Here is a 17,924-nt window from a genome sequence, read left to right on the forward strand (position 1 = left end):
GTTCCTATTTACTTTTGTTCGGACATTTGTCTGTTTATCGATCAATGTTTATTTCTTTTGGTTATACCAGATCATGTATAATATTCTAAGTTCTTAGTTACGATCATATCTGCTAATTCATCTGATTATGTTACATAATAGCTCTAAATGTTCTCTGTTTTAGGCTTAGGGGCTTCGTAGATGTGTGGAAGAGATTGTCTTCTCATACACATATCCTAGACTTGACATGGAGGTAAAAGAAAATTCATCAGTTGTCTGTGTTTGCACTGGTAATAATGTACTAATGTTCAAGGTTGCTCTCGCTCCTAATCAACTTTATACCCATGCCAGGTGTCAAAGCACATGAATCATTTACTAAAAGCTCCCTTTTGTATACATCCAAAGACAGGTAAAAGTCATAATGCATTCAATTCCTGTATTAGTTTGTAATGTGATAATAGGGTGGCATGCTCGTACGCTCAAGAGAGAGGCTTTGTATACGCATGCATGTCCTTTTGAAACCTCTAGATTCCAGAACAGATGCATTCACTTAAATACCTTCGCCATTTTTCATTTAGTTTATTCTAACAACTGCAGGAATAATGTTTGTCACACAATGCACCCTATTGCTGACAATTGACTGTTGTTTATTTTTCTAGGTCGTGTTTGTGTTCCAATTGACCCCAGTAACTGTGATGATTTTGATCCTGCAGCTGTTCCGACTCTGTCACAGGTATGGTCCATAGAGCCTAGCATGAGAAACGCTAACATTTCATATCCTTCTGCCAAGCATCATGGTGCAATGCTGATTTGCTAAAACAAGTACACTTATACAGCTTTTAGGAGAGCTCAATGCTACTGGTTTTCAGACAGATTCTGAAAATAGTAAGTGATTAGAACCATGCTTCTTTTGTGATTTGGGTAAAAACTTATTATTTGTAATTGCAAAAAAAAAGCATTCTAGTACCAACATGCAGCCTTGCCTAACAGGCTAATATGCCCTCTTTTTATACTATTGAGTTTCAGATTTGGAAAGAACGTCCCTTGGGAAATCCATCAGATTTGGAAGAAGAAGAATTTGTGCAAAAGACAGTACCACCAGGGGGCCTCGCCGCCGCATTTGCAACCAGGCCAGGGGAGCTCGTGGTCGGCGCTGCCTGCGCAACCCGCTAGGGGCGGGGGGGGGGGGTCTCGCCGCCGCCGCCTGCGCGCGTCGCTCGGGGGAGCTCGCGGCCAGCGCTGCCTGCGCAACCCGCCGGGGGGGGGGGGGGGGCTCACCGCTGCCACATGCGCGCTCACCGGGGGGGGGGGGGGGCTCACCGCAGCTGCCTACGCGCGCCGCCCGAGGGAGCTCGCTGCCGTCACCAAGCCCCGCCCGAGGGAGCCGCCGGCCGGATCCACATCCTCCCCCGCTGGATCTCCTTCCATCTCGCCGCCGATGGCCGGCCACCGCCAGGAATCTCGCCGCCCGCCGCCGGATCGAGCCTGGGACAGACGCATGGGAGAGTGGATGGGAGACGCATGCACGGGAGAGAATCGACGGAGACTAATTTTGACCCAATCAAAATATCTGACAGCGTGTCCCAGGGTCTCTAACGGAAGAAGCTAATGGAACGGACGGTAGTGTCATATTAGGAATGAAAATTGAAGTGAGTGTCAAATAAGTAACCAAGAAAATTTAAGGGCCAAGAAAGGAATGACTCATTTTCCCAGTGTCAAATAAGGAATTCTCTCTTTAAATTCTTGATCAGCTTTCAGCTTCAACATGGGAGAAAATGGCAACATCTTTTCTGATAGATTTGAGATGAATCTTTTGATGAAATTAATCTTGCTAATCAAAGATTGTAGCTGGGCCTTATTTGTTGGTGGAACTACTTCATCGATAGCCTTCATACTTTTCTGCCCAACTTCAATCCCCCTTTTGTGCACCATGAAACCCAAGAATTCTCTGGCTGATACTCTAAAAGCACATTTATTTGGGTTCATCTTCAAATCATGTTTCCTTGTGCACTGTAGAGTTTCCCGCAGATCAGGTAGGTGTTCTCTATAACCTTTGGATTTCACAACCACATCATCGATGTATATCTCAACTATTCTACTGATCAACTTATGAAAGATATAATTCATAGCTCGCTGATAACTTGCATCAGCATTTTCAAACCAAAAGTCATGACTACCCACTCATATAATCCAATGGCTCTAGGACATCTAAAAGTAGTTTTAGGAATATCATCTTCGGCTATAAAAATCTGATTATACCTGCATTGTCGTCCATGAAGCTGATAACTTTGTGCCCTGATGCTGCATCTACTAATAGATCAGCTATCGGCATTGGATAACCATCCATAGGTGTAGCTTTGTTTAGGTCTCTAAAATCAATGCAAACCCTTAGTTTGCCATTCTTCTTGAGCACGGGGACTATGTTTGAAATCCACTCGGCATATCGACATTACCGAATGAAATTGGCTTCGTATAGCCTTGTGATTTCTTTTTTAATGTCTTCAAGCAATTCAGGTTTAAATCTTCTTTGGGATTGCTTGAATGATCGATATCCATCTTTAATAGGTAGCCGATGTTCTATGATCGATTGGCTAAGACCGGGCATCTCGTAATATTCCCAAGCAAAACAATCCCAATACTCTTTCAAAAGATGTATTAATTCTTGCTCATATTCAGGGTCTAATTTAGCACTTACATACATCGGCCTAGGCCTATCACCAGGTCTGATATCGCCTTCTTCTAGTAAGTCGGCCAACGTAAACCCCTGTCCTAATTTTCCTTCAGTATCGTCAATTGGGGAATACATTAAGACATATTTTTAAAGCCGGTTGCTTGGATCGGCTGTTGATGTCAATTACTTGTGACGTCTTCTTTCACCATCTCACTATGGAGGCACTTGTGCTTTCCCTGCTCACATACTAAGGACGCCTTGAGTTCTGTCGATTGAGCGAATACCAGATCAATATTAGCCGATGGCTCACCCTCGTCGGCTATTTGCTTGACACGCCATGTCCGAGGTCTGTTATCCTTCTGAGCTATTAACTCTCTATTCCTTAGGCATTGAACTCTTCTTTTCTGGCTCCTTGTTAGACCTCCTAGATACCATTGGCCTTCTTGCCAAACATGCTCTTTCTCTTCATCATGATCGGCCCAATTTTGATCATGGACACACTTGCCTAACCGATTATGAACTCCTCTATTTTTTATGCACCGATCCATGTTCTTAGACTGATAATTCAAATGCTCATGGATGGACCAGCGGTTGGCTTGAGATTGCCTAAACTCTGCATACTGATTACTGCACTTTGGGCAGTTATGTCTTGTAGGCAATTTCAAATTCTTCATTCCAACAGTGTCTAAAGAAAGGACAACTCCAATGTTGCTTGGCTTATTCTCTTTCGTACCTTTCTTCTTCACACCGATGCTCATATTCTTCTTCTCTAAGCTGACGCTGATAGTCCTTCTCCTTCTAGCATTGCCACTTGTTCAATAAGATTCTAGAAGTGACCCAAGGACGCAAAGCACTAGCTCTAGATGTCTCGCCTTGTTCGTATCGGCTCTTTTGATGATCGCCCTTCTTGAACTCATTTGCCGATATCTAAACTTTGGGGTCAACTGACCCGTTTTCCTTGGCCTTAGCTATTTCAAGACCTTCATCTTTTCCTTAGCCAACTGAAACTCCACCATATGCACCCCTAGGAAGGGATGTCCATCTATGCCCATTTTGGTTTCTTAGCTGGCTCGAATTTGATCTTTCCTTGCTCTATGGCCTTCTGAATATGTACACAGAAGATTCTGCACTCACTAGTATTATGAGTGGTGGCATTGTGGAACTTGCAGTATTTCTACCCCTTTAATTCTTCAGCCAAAGGGATCACATGATTTGTAGGTAGTCTCAATTGCTTCTTCTCTAGCAGTAAGTCAAAGATCCTATTAGCTTTTTTGACATCGAAGTCGTAAACATCTTTCTTTTCCTTCACCCATGGACACGATACTAGAGCCTTGCCCCATGTCCATTCAGCAGTTGTGACTTCTTTATCCTCATTAGAGTTTGCATCATAGGGATCAGTCATAGTAGCAGTCCCCTTCAAATACTTCTCTTTGCGTAGGGTCCGGTGCTGACTTTCAAAGGTAGACACTCTCTAAACTTAATGGGCCAAGCTTTCAAAGTCCTGGCCTTTGAACTTCTCTCTGATCAATGAAGACATCCCTTGAAGGGCCAATCCAGCCAAATGGCCATCGTACAGATTTAATGAGTAGCAACGGGTCCTTACTTCTCTAAATCTCTGAATGAACTCAGAGCATGACTCATTGCTTCTTTGCCTCATGCTTGTTAGATCCATAAGCTTCTTCTCTCTTGTCCCACTATAGACGTATGCATGGAACTTGTTTTCCAGATCAGTCCACCCAGTGGCAGAGTCCAGTTCGAGTGAAGAAAACCAACAGAAGGCTGGTCCGGAGAGGGACAAAGGGAAGAACCAAACTTTGTGTGCCTCCTCAATAGATGCATCTCAGAATTGAATGAGGTAGTGGCTGATATATTCCATGGTTGTCATCTCATCTACCATGGTCAATTTGGAGATGTCGACACAAAATTTTCGTCCCGTGCTGAGGACACACGCAGCAAGCCGAAAGGGTCCGCTCGATGGAGCAGATCCACCTAGCTTCAACGTAGGGGTGGTCGATCCAGCGTGATCCTCCCGAGATGTACCAGTCAATTTGACCCTGCAATGGACAAGGAGATAAAGTTCATCAGTAATTAAGGGCGGAACTTGCTGGTGTTGCCAGACAGTCCCGAATGTGCGGCTATGAGAGCCGATATGAAAGGAGATCGACTAAATAGTCGATTCCAGTATATTCATGAGGATAAATCAATTAGAGCTCATGGGGCCATGTAAGAAGAATCGATTATCATTTAGGATAAATATCATTAATCGAACAGATATTAATCAATGGCAATAAGATGTCAACAATGATCGGTTTGTGTTGAGCCAATGATTATAATTAACTGAACCCCTTTTTATATAAAGAAACAATTCGACACCACTTAACCGTTTAACAAAGATGAATCTAATGAACATGTTAGATCTCATCTATCATCATGACTAGTGGGGCATGAGGTAGAATCATGCAGGCTGTAGAAATAACAATAGACTCGATGACCCTAACTTATTACTGATATCAGTGGGGCAAGAGGCAGAATCATGTAGGATGTAATACAATAATAAGATCATGGGGCTAACATATCTTTCAACCTATCTTTACTTCAATGGTCTTGTGATGCGAATTGTTCGTGTAAGCGCTTGATATCGGCTAAAATAGCCGATTTAGGCATAACGCACAGTTAAAGTCATGCCTTACCAGGAATAGATCTAATAAATAACGATCCCCACTCCACGGTGCTAACAGTGGGGTGTGAGGCAGAATCACACAGGCCATGATAACGGGCCGTGGAACGGTTCTCACTAGCCAATAGATCTACTCAAGACGCAACATGCCTTAACCGCACGTTATGCACGATTAAGATTGATGTAAAACAACCGATAAAACATAACTCATCGTTTAAGGTGTAGATTAGATCAGTTTTAGGTTGGCAAACGATGAGTCAAATAAGATATAAGGCCGATCTAAATCAATCTCAATCGGGCAGAGTGATATTGCTGTAATTAGATAAACAATGAAAGCAATAAGCAATATCGATAACTTAATGAATCTACCAAAGACTGCCATTCTAAGGTAGAGCCGATAACTTGACCTTGATCTAATTCAAGTAGTGGGGTGTGAGGCAGAATCACACAGGCCATACTTGAATTAAACAACAGTCGATAACTAGCTTATACCAGAGCCGTAGTGGGGGTTGATCGGATCGATGCAGCCATACGAACAGAGGTATAAACCATGACGGTACTTACAGACAAGCAGTGGAGGTCGATCGGATCGATGTAGCCGTACTCGCTGAAGAACTCGCTGAGATCTACTCCTACTCCTCAGGGGTCGCCAGAGCCAAAAAAAAGTAATTGACTTGTATTTGGATTGATTGATTCCCCTTTACAATAACCGGGGTCTGATATTTATACCCGGAGTCTAAACCTGAATCCTATTCGAGCAGAATTCGTTACAATCCTTGGCATAAACAAAAATATTCCTAATTTAAGATAACTTGGACTCTAATCTTTCCCTTTTTGTAGAGTCCAATATGTAGTTTCCTGGCGCCAACCGTAGTTCATCATCTATCCGCTGACGTCATCCCAAGAGACCTGATTATAGAATCGTGGCTGACATCAATCTTCTTTGATTGGTACAATCTTGGAAGCCTATGAGTTCCCACGTTCTTTCTCCCAAATTTTGGTGTAAACACATGCCCCCCAATTTTGGGATAAAATGGTTTTATTCCAAAATTCTAGCTTATTGGTTTACCGCGTCATAACCGCTTTATCCCGAGATATACGCATAACTCCTGACTTCCTGGCCTAAGTTTCATATAACATCTCAATAGTATCCCTTTCGACGCATTCAACCTTTTTGTTTTCTCCTCTTTTCTTGAGCCAACTCTAACAGTCGACGCCGTCATCACCAAGGCCTCAAACCCTAGCAGATCCACTGTTCCATCGAACCATCATTCAAGCTATCTTCATCAAATCTGAACCTGCTCTGGCCATGATGGCAACCAATGACTATGTTCCTGAGGTATGTTTCCAAGTTTCCATTCTCCAAGTGTCGGCCATTACCCCGTATTTCTTCTCTTCTTGAATTTATTTTATCCGATTTCTAGGAAATGAGGAACGAGATCTTGATTCCATCAGCTATCATTCCTAATGTTTATTTTCTCGGGCCTATGGGTGATCCTAATCCATCTAATTTCATCCACCAAGAAACCAACCAGATCCCCCTTAAATAGTCTATAGTGGATTCATCTTCCTAGAACAAAACTCCCGTCAGGAACTGGCCTAAAGCGCCTAAGGGATGGAGAGATTGGTTTTGTAGGGTATCCATAAAAAAGGGCGAAGACTGGGAGCTTTATGATCTGAACCAGTGCCTGACACTTTCATTGTCCGAAATGGAGATGAATGATTCACTCTTGATCTCTGCTTCTTATTTCTGGTCTAATGCTCTGAATGCTTTTATCTTTGGCCATGGCCCAATGACCATTACTCTGGCCGATGTATTTATGTTGACCGGCCTTTGAATTACTGGATCAGTGCAACCCTATGAGTACTTGAGTGCCGGCTGCAAAAGATTGGTGAAGATAGCAGACTGCACCGGATGGGCAAGTTACATTCTGAATCACGCCGAAGACGAATCATCTGTCAATGAACGAGAATATGTGGCTTTTCTGAATATGTGGTTAGAGAGATTCATCTTTTGTGGGACATCTTGTGGTCCGACTTATAATCACAAACTCATGGCGGAGCACCTAGCATTAGGCAAGGATATCCCTCATGGAAAATATCTGCTAGGAGCAGCTTATCATCTGATGTACTTGGTGTCTGCCCAATTGCTGAATGATGAACCAATATAGACTATCAGTGGCCCTTGGTGGCTCATACAATTGTGGCTCAATTTGTACATGCACAAGATGGTGAGGCCTAATCTCAGAGACCTGAGATTTCCTTCCTCTAATTTTGATGAGGAATATAGAGGCGAAGAAGGAAGAGCTCGATAGTGTACGAGTTATGGCGAGGCTGCATCGGTCATAATAATTGACTTTGACGTTGGCCACCTCTTCAAAAAGTATTATAGAGGGTTTGATGTAGCCATCCTAACTTGGCTACCTTATAATGAGGATGATGAACTGACTTTTCCATTCAAATTCTAATTTGAATCTAGCTGTTCAGATGAGATAGCGGCTGTGATCTTCAATTCCTTTATTAAACCCTGCGTTCTCCTAGCCGAATTTCATCACGATCGTGGCAAAATGGTTAAAGGTTCCTCCATTCCAAGCAATCCTCCAACTTATAAGTTTTACAACCCTTCTTTTGTGGCCCATCAGTTTGGCCTCGGTCAACTTCCCCCTCGCCTGTTCTTCAAGAACATCCTGAAGCCAAGAGAGGATATTAGTGATGTGCTGGAAGCTTCCAGAGCCTTTCAATTGGGATCAGACCTTCCTTCCTTTTCCTTGCATGACTGGGTTAGAGCCAGTTTTTCTTCCAACCTCTTTGACTCCTGGTGGCAAGAATGGCGTCCCCATCTCTTTTGTGGGCCAGTCTATCCTCGATGTATAGCTCTGGATGGGGAATTTGCTTCTGATAGTGAGGTAATCTTTCATCCTCTTTTTAGAGAGATTACTTGGCGAATTTGCCAACCATTCTAACCGATCTTTTCAGGACATTGAATTTGACCCTCCAAGCCTGGACAGGAGAGGGCATCCTATAGATTACCAACCGTCATGCCCAGTTTCAAGGATGGGATCAACCGCACCTTCCTTGAAGAAGTTGATGAGAACGCCTGCCACTCCCACGATCGTGACACGGCAATCCCCAAAATGCAAGGCTGTTCCAGGGGTAACTCAGAAGGCTACTACTGGAAAAAGACTCCATAGAACAAGGCCATCAGCTGCTTAGGTGAACAATTCACACTTTCCTCAAACTGATGTTCAACTTTCTGATCCCATTTTCTCACAGTTATCGAGCATTGCATCCTAGTCTGCTTTAGGTGCTGGACTACTATCTCAGGCACTTGATTCGTCACCAACCAAATCTTTGTCGGCCGATCCTCAATAGGAGCCGATTTCGGTGGAAGTAACCGATGCGTCCACAATGGCAGAAAATGTGAATTTTTCCTTGACGCTTGTCGAAGCATTTTCTTTAACTCTTTGATTTACTTAGTCTTTTACCCTCCTCCTAACTTTTACTTGCGCTAGATACTTCTCGAGGAAACATTTGACAGCCTGCTTAGCCATCCTGCCAGAGCTGAAGATGGACTTGTTGCCGTCCATACTCAAGCTGCTGATTCCCCAGCCCGGCAAATAACTGATGATGAGGGAGTCACTTGCTCCATTTGTTCCTTTGCAACAAACATGAATTAAAAATCTCTCCTTGTTATTACAGACACCAATGTTGGAAGCTCAGAGCCGATTCAACCAGATGTCGTCGATGCATCATCAGCTGTTCCCCCTCTTCCAATAGAGGCTATTACAGAGAAGGTACTATACCTTCTTTGCCATCCGTTTTTTATGAACTGATTCAAACCTCCTAATCGTGTTTTCCTTTGTACACAGGCACTCTGTTTTCTAGCCTGGAGCTACTCTCTCAATTTTGAGGAATATCTTGATGAAGATGAGATCAGATTGTCAGCTACTTCTTCTAGTGAAGCCCTATCGGAAGAGACCAGAAATCAGCTAAGACATATATTGCCAATACTTCAGAAGAACATAGCCGATTTGGTCTGAGACACTAACTCTATGCAGAGAGTCTTCTTGGCTATAAAGGGTGATCCATCTCTAGCCCTCTCCAGAGTCTTGTCGTATTTGTCTACCTTTGAAGATCAAGCTCTGAAGGTGAAAACGATTCAGAGGAACCTGTCCAATCGTGAAGCTTTGATGGCCCAGGATAACTCTAACAGGCAAGAGGCGAAAGAGTTGATGCGGCTGATTGATGATCTGAAAAATTCTTCCCCCAGGACCGATCCAGAGCTTTCCCAGCTGGAAATTAGACGTGTTGAACTTGAGAAGGAACTGGAAAACATGAAGGCTGCTATTGACCATCACAAGTTTACTCTGGCCCAAATACCCGATGTCGTCAAATAGAAGAAACAGGAACTATTGGCCAAAGTGAAAAGAAGTAGAGCCATTCGTAGTAGTCTTGCGAACACTCCTGGAACAGTCGAAGAATACGAGCAAAAGATTGCAGAAGCTGATGTCGTCCAGCTAGAAATATTGAAAATTATCCAGGATGTTTTGAACTTGTAATCCATAGGTTAACACATGTACTTTGCATAAAACTGACATACTTTTCTGCTATCTCGTTGTATCTCTCGTTTTGGCTAAAGAGCTGATTTAAAACAACCGATCCCAGACTTTTGATCTCAATCCATTTGAGTCTGAAAACACGGCTTTTATTAAGAGAACCCTTCGATTTTCTTCCTTCAGTTGCTCGATGTTGTACTCCCATTAGTATTAATGAAATGGCATTTCGCCTTCCATTAATTGCGGCTACCTTTTACACGTCCCGAGGCATCTGCCTCTCCGCTTCAGGTCTTCAAATACAAGCTGGTGGTTTCAGCCTCGAATGCATCTCCACTAGCAACTGTTCCTTTGCACTTCTCCGCCTTCCAAAACCCTATAGCGGTTCCCTTCCCTTCTTGTAGATCCAATCAAATCCATGGCCAGTGAGGATAACTGCGGCAAGCGAGCGGCGGAGGAGATCCCGGAGAAGAACATGCCAGTGAGTCAATGCCTCCAACGTATGAGGTGAGATTAATGGCTTTTGTTCATGGCGACGATCTGCAAATCTTCTATTCGCAGCGATGAACTCTTCTATTTCGTCTTCATAGTTGTCATCGACTAAGTATGGATCATAAGCTTCAGCTACTGAGGTACTCTTCTGGAACTGGGTATCTTTGCGCATACTCTGAAATTGGCTATTAAGCGCTGCTACTCGTTGAGCCGATTGTCCCAAGTTGTCAAATTCTTGTCCTAGTAGCTTTTCTTTCCACATCGGCAGCATTCCTTGAACAACCAAAGCAGCTAGTTGATCATCGGCCAAATTTAAGGAGAAGCACAAGTTCCTAGTCTCTCAAAACCTCTAAAGAAATTTAGTGCCTGATTCATTAGTCCTCTGTCTTATAATTGTCAGATCGATAATTTCCTTTTCTCTAGTCCTAGTATAAAAATATGTGTGAAACTTCTTCTCCAGGTCAGCCCAATTGGCAATGGAATTGACTAGCAATGATGAAAACCAAGTGAAGGCTGGCCCTGATAAGGACAGAGAGAAAAAACAAACTCGATGGGCATCTTCAACTGACGCTTTGCCCAATTGTGTAAGATACCGACTGACATGTTCTATCATGCTTGTACTGTCTTGGCCAGTAAACTTAGCGAATTCTGGGAGCCTATAATTTGTTGGAAGAGAGACCAAATCATACCATTCTGGATATGGGCGTTTGTATGAAAAGGTCAGCCCCTTTGGCTTCAGACCGAACTGATTCTTCATCATCTCAGTCACCCTCAACAATAACTCATCAGCTTGTGGATTTGGATTCCTCTCTATCTGCTGACCCATCTATGAATTGAAATCCTGCGTGCCTTGATATCCTAGATTTGGCATCATGTGGAGGGTGTTATAATCTGTGCCATAGTGATACTCTTGTGGAATCTCAATCTGCTGAGTCCTTTGCTGTCTTGCTGCTTGAAGTCTCTGATTATAGATATAAGGATCTATATCTCTACGGATCCTTTGAACTAATGGTGCTATTTTTTGAGCCGACGACGGTATGTGGCCTGATGTGCCAAAATTGATTACCTAGTTATGACTTTGCCCCGCCGGCTGTTGTACATGATGTACTGGTGGTCCAGGATGGTACTGTGTTTGATTTGCAGTAGTTCCTTGAGTTTGTTCAGATGAACCCTGAACTATCTGGACATCACCACTACCAGCCGGTTCTGCTTCTTGATGGCTGGTACTGACTTGATTGGTCCCCTGGGTCAACGGATCTGGAATGTTGTAATAAGCCGGTCCACCTTGACCAACTAGAAATCCATGAATCGCCTCTTTCAAGGCATTATGGAATACATCCATGAAAGCTTCGTTATGGCTTGATATGGCATCACGAATAGATTTGTTCACAACTTCTTTAAAGAAACGCCTATCTTCAACTTCAGTTGTGTCCGTCTGCCCGTATAACAGAACTCTTGGTAGTGAAAACTTCTGAATAATTGTGTTGTCACGCGTTTTGGTGTAGGACAACAAACATTTGTTCTGAAACTCTTCTATAGCTTTGCTGATGATATCCTTATCCCCATCAGGTAGATCTTCATAATGCAGCATAAGGATGTCATCGTTGTTGTGAACTACCATGATGATTGTGGGGTCCCACCGAGCGTGCCAGAAACGTGTGTCGACATAGAATTTTCGTCCCATGCCAAGGACACACGCAGCAAGCCGAAAGGGTCCGCTCGATAGAGCAGATCCGCCTAGCTTCAACGCAGGGGTGGTCGATCCTGCATGATCCTCCCGAGACATGCTAGTCAATTTGACCCTGCAATTGACAAGGAGAGAAAGTTCATCAGTAATTAAGGGCAGAACTTGCCGGTATTGCCAGACAGTCCTGAATGTGCGGCTATGAGAGCCGATATGAAAGGAGATCAACTAAATAGTCAATTCTAGTATATTCATGAGGATAAATCAATTAGAGCTCATGGGGTCGTGTAAGAAGAATCGGTTATCATTCAGGATAAATATCATTAATCGAATAGATATTAATCAATGGCAATAAGATGTCAACAATGATCGGTTTGTGCTGAGCCAATGATTATAATTAACCGAACCCCTTTTTATATAAAGAAACAATTCGACACCACTTAACCATTTAATAAAGATGAATCTAATGAACATGTTAGATCTCATCTATCATCATGACCAGTGGGGCATGAGGCAGAATCATGTAGGCTATAGAAATAACAATAGACTCGACGACCCTAACTCATTACTGATATCAGTGGGGCATGAGGCAGAATCATGCAGGCCATAATACAATAATAAGATCATGGGGCTAACATATCTTTCAACCTATCTTTACTTCAACAGTCTCGTGATGCAAACTGTTCGTGTAAGCGCTCGATATCGGCTAAAATAGCCGATTCAGGCATAATGCACAGTTAAAGTCATGCCTTACCAGGAATAGATCAACTAAATAACGATCCCCACTCTACGGTGCTAACAGTGGGGTGTGAGGCAGAATCACACAGGCCATGATAATGGGCCATGGAACGGTTCTCGCTTGCCAATAGATCTACTCCAGATGCAACCTGCCTTAACCGCACGTTATGCACGATTAAGATTGATGTAAAACAGCTGATAAAACATAACTCATCATTTAAGGTGTAGATTAGATCAGTTTTAGGTTGGCAAACGATGAGTCAAATAAGATATAAGGCCGATCTAAATCAATCTCAATCGGGTAGAGTGATATTGTTGTAACTAGATAAATAATGAAAGCAATAAGCAATATCGGTAACTTAATGAATCTACCAAAGACTGTCATTCTAAGGTAGAGCCAATAACTTTACCTTGATCTAATTCAAGCAGTGGGGTGTGAGGCATAATCACACAGGCCATACTCGAATTAAATAAGAGTCGATAACTAGCTTATACTAGAGTCGCAGTGGGGGTCGACCGGATTGATGCAGCCATACGAACAGAGGTATAAACCATGATGGTACTTACAGACAAGCAGTGGAGGTCGACCGGATCGATGTAGCTGTACTCACTGAAGAACTCGCCGAGATCTTCTCTACTCCTACTCCTAAGGGGTGGCTGGAGTCGAAAAAATTAATTGACTGGTATTTGGATTGATTGATTCCCCTTTACAATAGCCAAGGTCTGATATTTATACCCGGAGTCTAAACCTAAATCCTATTCAAGCATGATTCATTACAATCCTTGGCATAAACAAAAATATTCCTAATTTAAGATAACTTGGACTCTAATCTTTCCCTTTTTGTAGAGTCCGATATGTAGTTTCCTGGCGCCAACCATAGTTCATCATCTATCCGCTGACGTCATCCCAAGAGACCCGATTACAGAATCATGGCTGACATCGATCTTCTTTGATTGGCATAATCTTGGAAGCCTACGAGTTCCTGCGTTCTTTCTCCCAAATTTTGGTGTAAACAGGAGAAGCCTAGGACCTTGTAGCATGGAGGGAGCTGCACAATATCATAGCAAGCGGGGTATGGGTCCTGCTAGGAGCCAACTTGCCATTTGTGCTTTAGACCAAACTGCCTCTGCATCATAGCAACTATCCTATTATCGAATTCATCAGCATCCATGCTAATGGCTTCCTTTCTCGGCTATCCTTGGGCCAGGGCTTGACATCCTTGTGCTTGAGCTTGTTGACCCTGAGCCTGAGATTGTTGTCCTTGAACTTGCATCTACTGTCCCTGGGCTTGAAGCTGTTGGATGTTTTAGTTATAAGCTGTAACACCCCAGGTGTTTGTCACAAGTTAAGCAATGGGTTTAAACTCAACCATGGCATGTTAAGTGGTGATGGAGATGTTAGGTCTAACATATGAAAATGAGCCACCACTTAAACTTGGACCATGCACCATTACTTACATGCTGCCCTTTCTAAAAAGTATGCTTGGGAAATGCTGGATGTACTTGTTTCATGTGTCTTGCATCAATATCCCTCTATATTGATGCATGGAAAAGTTTCATGAAGTTTGGAATCAAGAAGTCACATGAAATGACAAGTTATATCCTTGTAGGAATGGCCTTATTAAGTGAATGAGAACATGTGTCATCAACCAAACATTGCAACATTGCTCAAACAACTCTACTTACACTCATGAACAAAAGTTATGAAGGGTTCATGTTGAGCAAGTGGCTAGAAAATGCTCCAATAGATCATGAAAGGTAATTTAAGCTTTATCGTGATGCTGCTTTGACTTAGTTTGAACTATGTCATAGATTCTTTGCATGGCAAAGCACCCTTAAGAAAAGTTATAGTATTTGAGTAGAGTAACAACTTTTATTTTTGGGTCATAGGCTAATTCAGCTCCTAACATGCTTGAATTTGGATCACAAAGATCATTGTATTGCTGTTTGAAAACTTGAAAATTTTTCTAAGTCTTTCAACGTTTTTCAGTTTTCGCGTAGTGTACTTTGGTGCCTCATAGTTTGAAAACGGTGGAGTTTTAGACAATGTTGATGTTGGAAATTTTGGAGATTACCTGTAGCTCTACAACATTTGTTATTACCTCTCATGCTAAAACTAGACGGTTTAGGAGATAGAGAGGCGAGAATATGGAGGTTCAGTCGTGTGTTCGGACATTTTTGAGCTAGCCTAGAATTTTTGAACATGGCCGACATTTATAGAGGCTTGCCGCTGCGTGGTTCCTGTGTGCCGCCCTCGCTTGCCACCTTGCCCCACCTCTGTGCATGTAAACCGAGCGCCCGGCGCCCTCTGCTCCTCACTCGTGCTCGCCACCTCTCGCTCTTCTGCTCGCTCTCGTTGTCACCGTGCACATAGAACGGTGCGCCGCCGCCATGGCCAAGCAGTGAAGCTTGCCGCCACCACTGTTCCCTGTCTCCGTGCTTCCCCCGCTCCAAGCCAGCAGCACCAACACCTCCTGTGGTTTCCCCGAACCCGTACCACCCACCCCCAGCCTCGCCATCGCCGGGAGCTCCGCCACCACCGTGCAGTCGCCTGCTGCGGCCGCCGGCGCACGTGGCCGGGCCACCACGAGCTGCCTCGTGCCAAGACGAGCTATCCCATGGATGCGCGCGAGGCCCCTGGTGCTCCGCTGCTGCCCCATCGCCGCCGACGAGCCTCCTCCGGCCGGAAACGGCGAGCTCCCGTGCCTCCTCTGCTGCTATCCACGTCAAGGACTTCGCGCAGGAATTTGAAGAAAGGGAGGGACCTAACTGCATAGTATGTGACTCATATGAATAGTGCCTTTTGGATCTATTTGTTTTAAATCGGCTGGAATTTTGGAAATTCATAGTAAATTGTAGAAAAATAAAAAATAGCAAATGAAGATTTTTTGGAATCCTTGTGAAATTCTCTATGCACTAGATCTATCATATGGACTGTTTTAGTTTAAAATTTTAGCTGTAAAAATGGATTTGTGCAGTTAGGGTTTGAATGCTAGTCTTACTTGTTTTTTTTATAACTGTAGTTGTTGTGCTCAAATAATTGTGAAATTTTTGTGGGGTGCTACTAAGGTTATTCTTGATGTCTGGTAAAAATTTCAGGAGTTTAGGTTTGATGGTTTGAGAGTTATAAAAATAACAAATTCCCTGTGTTGCTTTTCCTCTATTCTGAATAGGTCTGCATGATTGAATTAATTGGCTCAGTTAAGTTATGAATCATGACTTGATGAAAATACATGAGTTGTATTACTTTTCTTAAGATTTCGAAAAAGTTAAATATTATGATTTTTGGTTAAGTAGATCTTGAGTTATACTCGCTTAAATCTCTGTGGTTGTTTCTGCCCAAACCCAGACAGGGTTTCCTTGTTCTTACTGTGGGACCTTCTTAGTAGTAGAATTAGCTTTAGGTGTTTACAACAAAGTTGTTTAGAATTTGCTAAGATTTCTAAAAAGTCTAGAATCACATTTATTGGACATGTATAACTCCATTTATAGCTGTTTAAAGTGGCATGTCAGTTTCTGTCTATGCTTTAGACAGAGATGCAATTATTGGATTAGTTGACCCTTCTAACTGTAGAATCATCTTAATATGAGAATAATAAAGTTGTAGGTAACTTACTAAGATTTTCAAAAAGTTATGGTTCATGTTTGTTGGAGGTCTAGAACTCCAGTTATGCTTCTCTGAAGTTTCTATCAGCTTTCTGTACCACTGCTATTGGGCTGCATTTGCAGTTTTGCTTGTGCAATTATTTTCGTGGTGTAAATGATGTTTGCTATGGTTATAGTGAATATAAAAGTTGTAGAAAATTCCATAATCTTGCTTGAGTTCAAATTGTAAGACCATAGGCCTGATAGTTTAGGAGGTACATGACTTTTAAGTCTTCTGTCAGGTTTTGATTGTATTCTGAGCAGATCTGAAAGATGCTAGTGTTTGATCTAGTTAGGATTTGAATCACACCTAGATGATAATAAGAAAGCTGTAGATAACTCACTTAAACATCTTGTGTTAAATTTTCCTGGCATTTGGCCAAATATTTTGTGAGTTATGCCTATTTAAAGTTGGGTTACAGAATTGATTACTCTCTGTCTTGTGTAGACCAGTTTCTGTAAATGGGTATATTCGACTTAGTTAACTAGAGAATCATGCTAATATGATTAAAGATTAATTGTAGAGAATTTCATAAGCTTTCCAGAATGTCTTGTTGCATGGCTATTGGATTTGTATAACTCTAGTTATGATCCAAACATGAAGCTGTTGTTCCAGTCCAGAAATAGACATATGCTAGTTGTGGTTGTTTACTCCATGTGTTGCTAAGTGTGGCTTATGTCCTTGTTGATGGTCCAGTTATGATACTTGTGATCTTGTTAAACTTGTGTCATGCTTGATGTGCTTGCTCTCTATAGTTAGTTGTGTGATGTTAGTTAAATAGCTATTGGTGTCTATGTCTTGCATAATCTTGTGTTACCATTCATCACATTCATACACATGCATCTTGCATCTCATTTAGGTACGCTAGATGAACCACGTGAAGGATGTGATGTGGAGCCGAACTCGAAGATTGGGTTTGGTGGATCTGTCCCAACGATGGAAGGACTAAGCAAGTGCTAGGACCGGAGATGTCACCAAGACGGTGCAAGCTAACTGAACTGACTTATGTCAGATTCCAGGCAAGCCCCGGAGCATTTTAAGTCTCCCAGTATTTTACAAATGATTACTTAAGTACTTATGATTGATGCATTAGGTTATAAGAGTTGATTGAAACCACTTGATGCATATAAATTCCTTGTCCATAAATACCACATTTAACCCGGTATAGGTCCAGGATCGAGTATATGCTTAGCCCTGCTTAGACCGGTAGAAGTCGGGTGATTTCCTGTCACCTGCGAGATATAGGTAGATACCGGAGCACGGTTGGCTATATTTGCTATCGTGGAACAGAACCATGGGGTAAAAGCAAATCAAGGCCGGGCGGAGTCTATGCGTAGGTTGACTCATGTGATTCCGTCTGTGCCGATTAAGGACCATACCGTTGTTGGCGCTTCTGACAAGATTGAACGCATGCCTATCACTTAGCTGGCCAGATGACTCATTCCGACCATGAAGTCGAGTAGCTCAACTCAGGTTGGGCCCTG

The 17,924-nt window shown here is 42.8% G+C and overlaps 1 long non-coding RNA gene across 1 annotated transcript; it reads left to right on the forward strand.

Annotated features, from left to right (window-relative positions):
* Window positions 1–397: 397 nt before the first annotated feature.
* Window positions 398–1,050, forward strand: LOC136545710 (uncharacterized). Its single transcript, XR_010781135.1, has 3 exons — window positions 398–712; window positions 816–864; window positions 1,006–1,050. It is a non-coding gene; the product is annotated as an uncharacterized lncRNA (long non-coding RNA).
* The last annotated feature ends 16,874 nt before the right edge of the window (window positions 1,051–17,924 follow it).

This window comes from Miscanthus floridulus, chromosome 3, assembly GCF_019320115.1.
Source record: "Miscanthus floridulus cultivar M001 chromosome 3, ASM1932011v1, whole genome shotgun sequence".
NCBI classification, from domain to species: Eukaryota; Viridiplantae; Streptophyta; class Magnoliopsida; order Poales; family Poaceae; genus Miscanthus; species Miscanthus floridulus.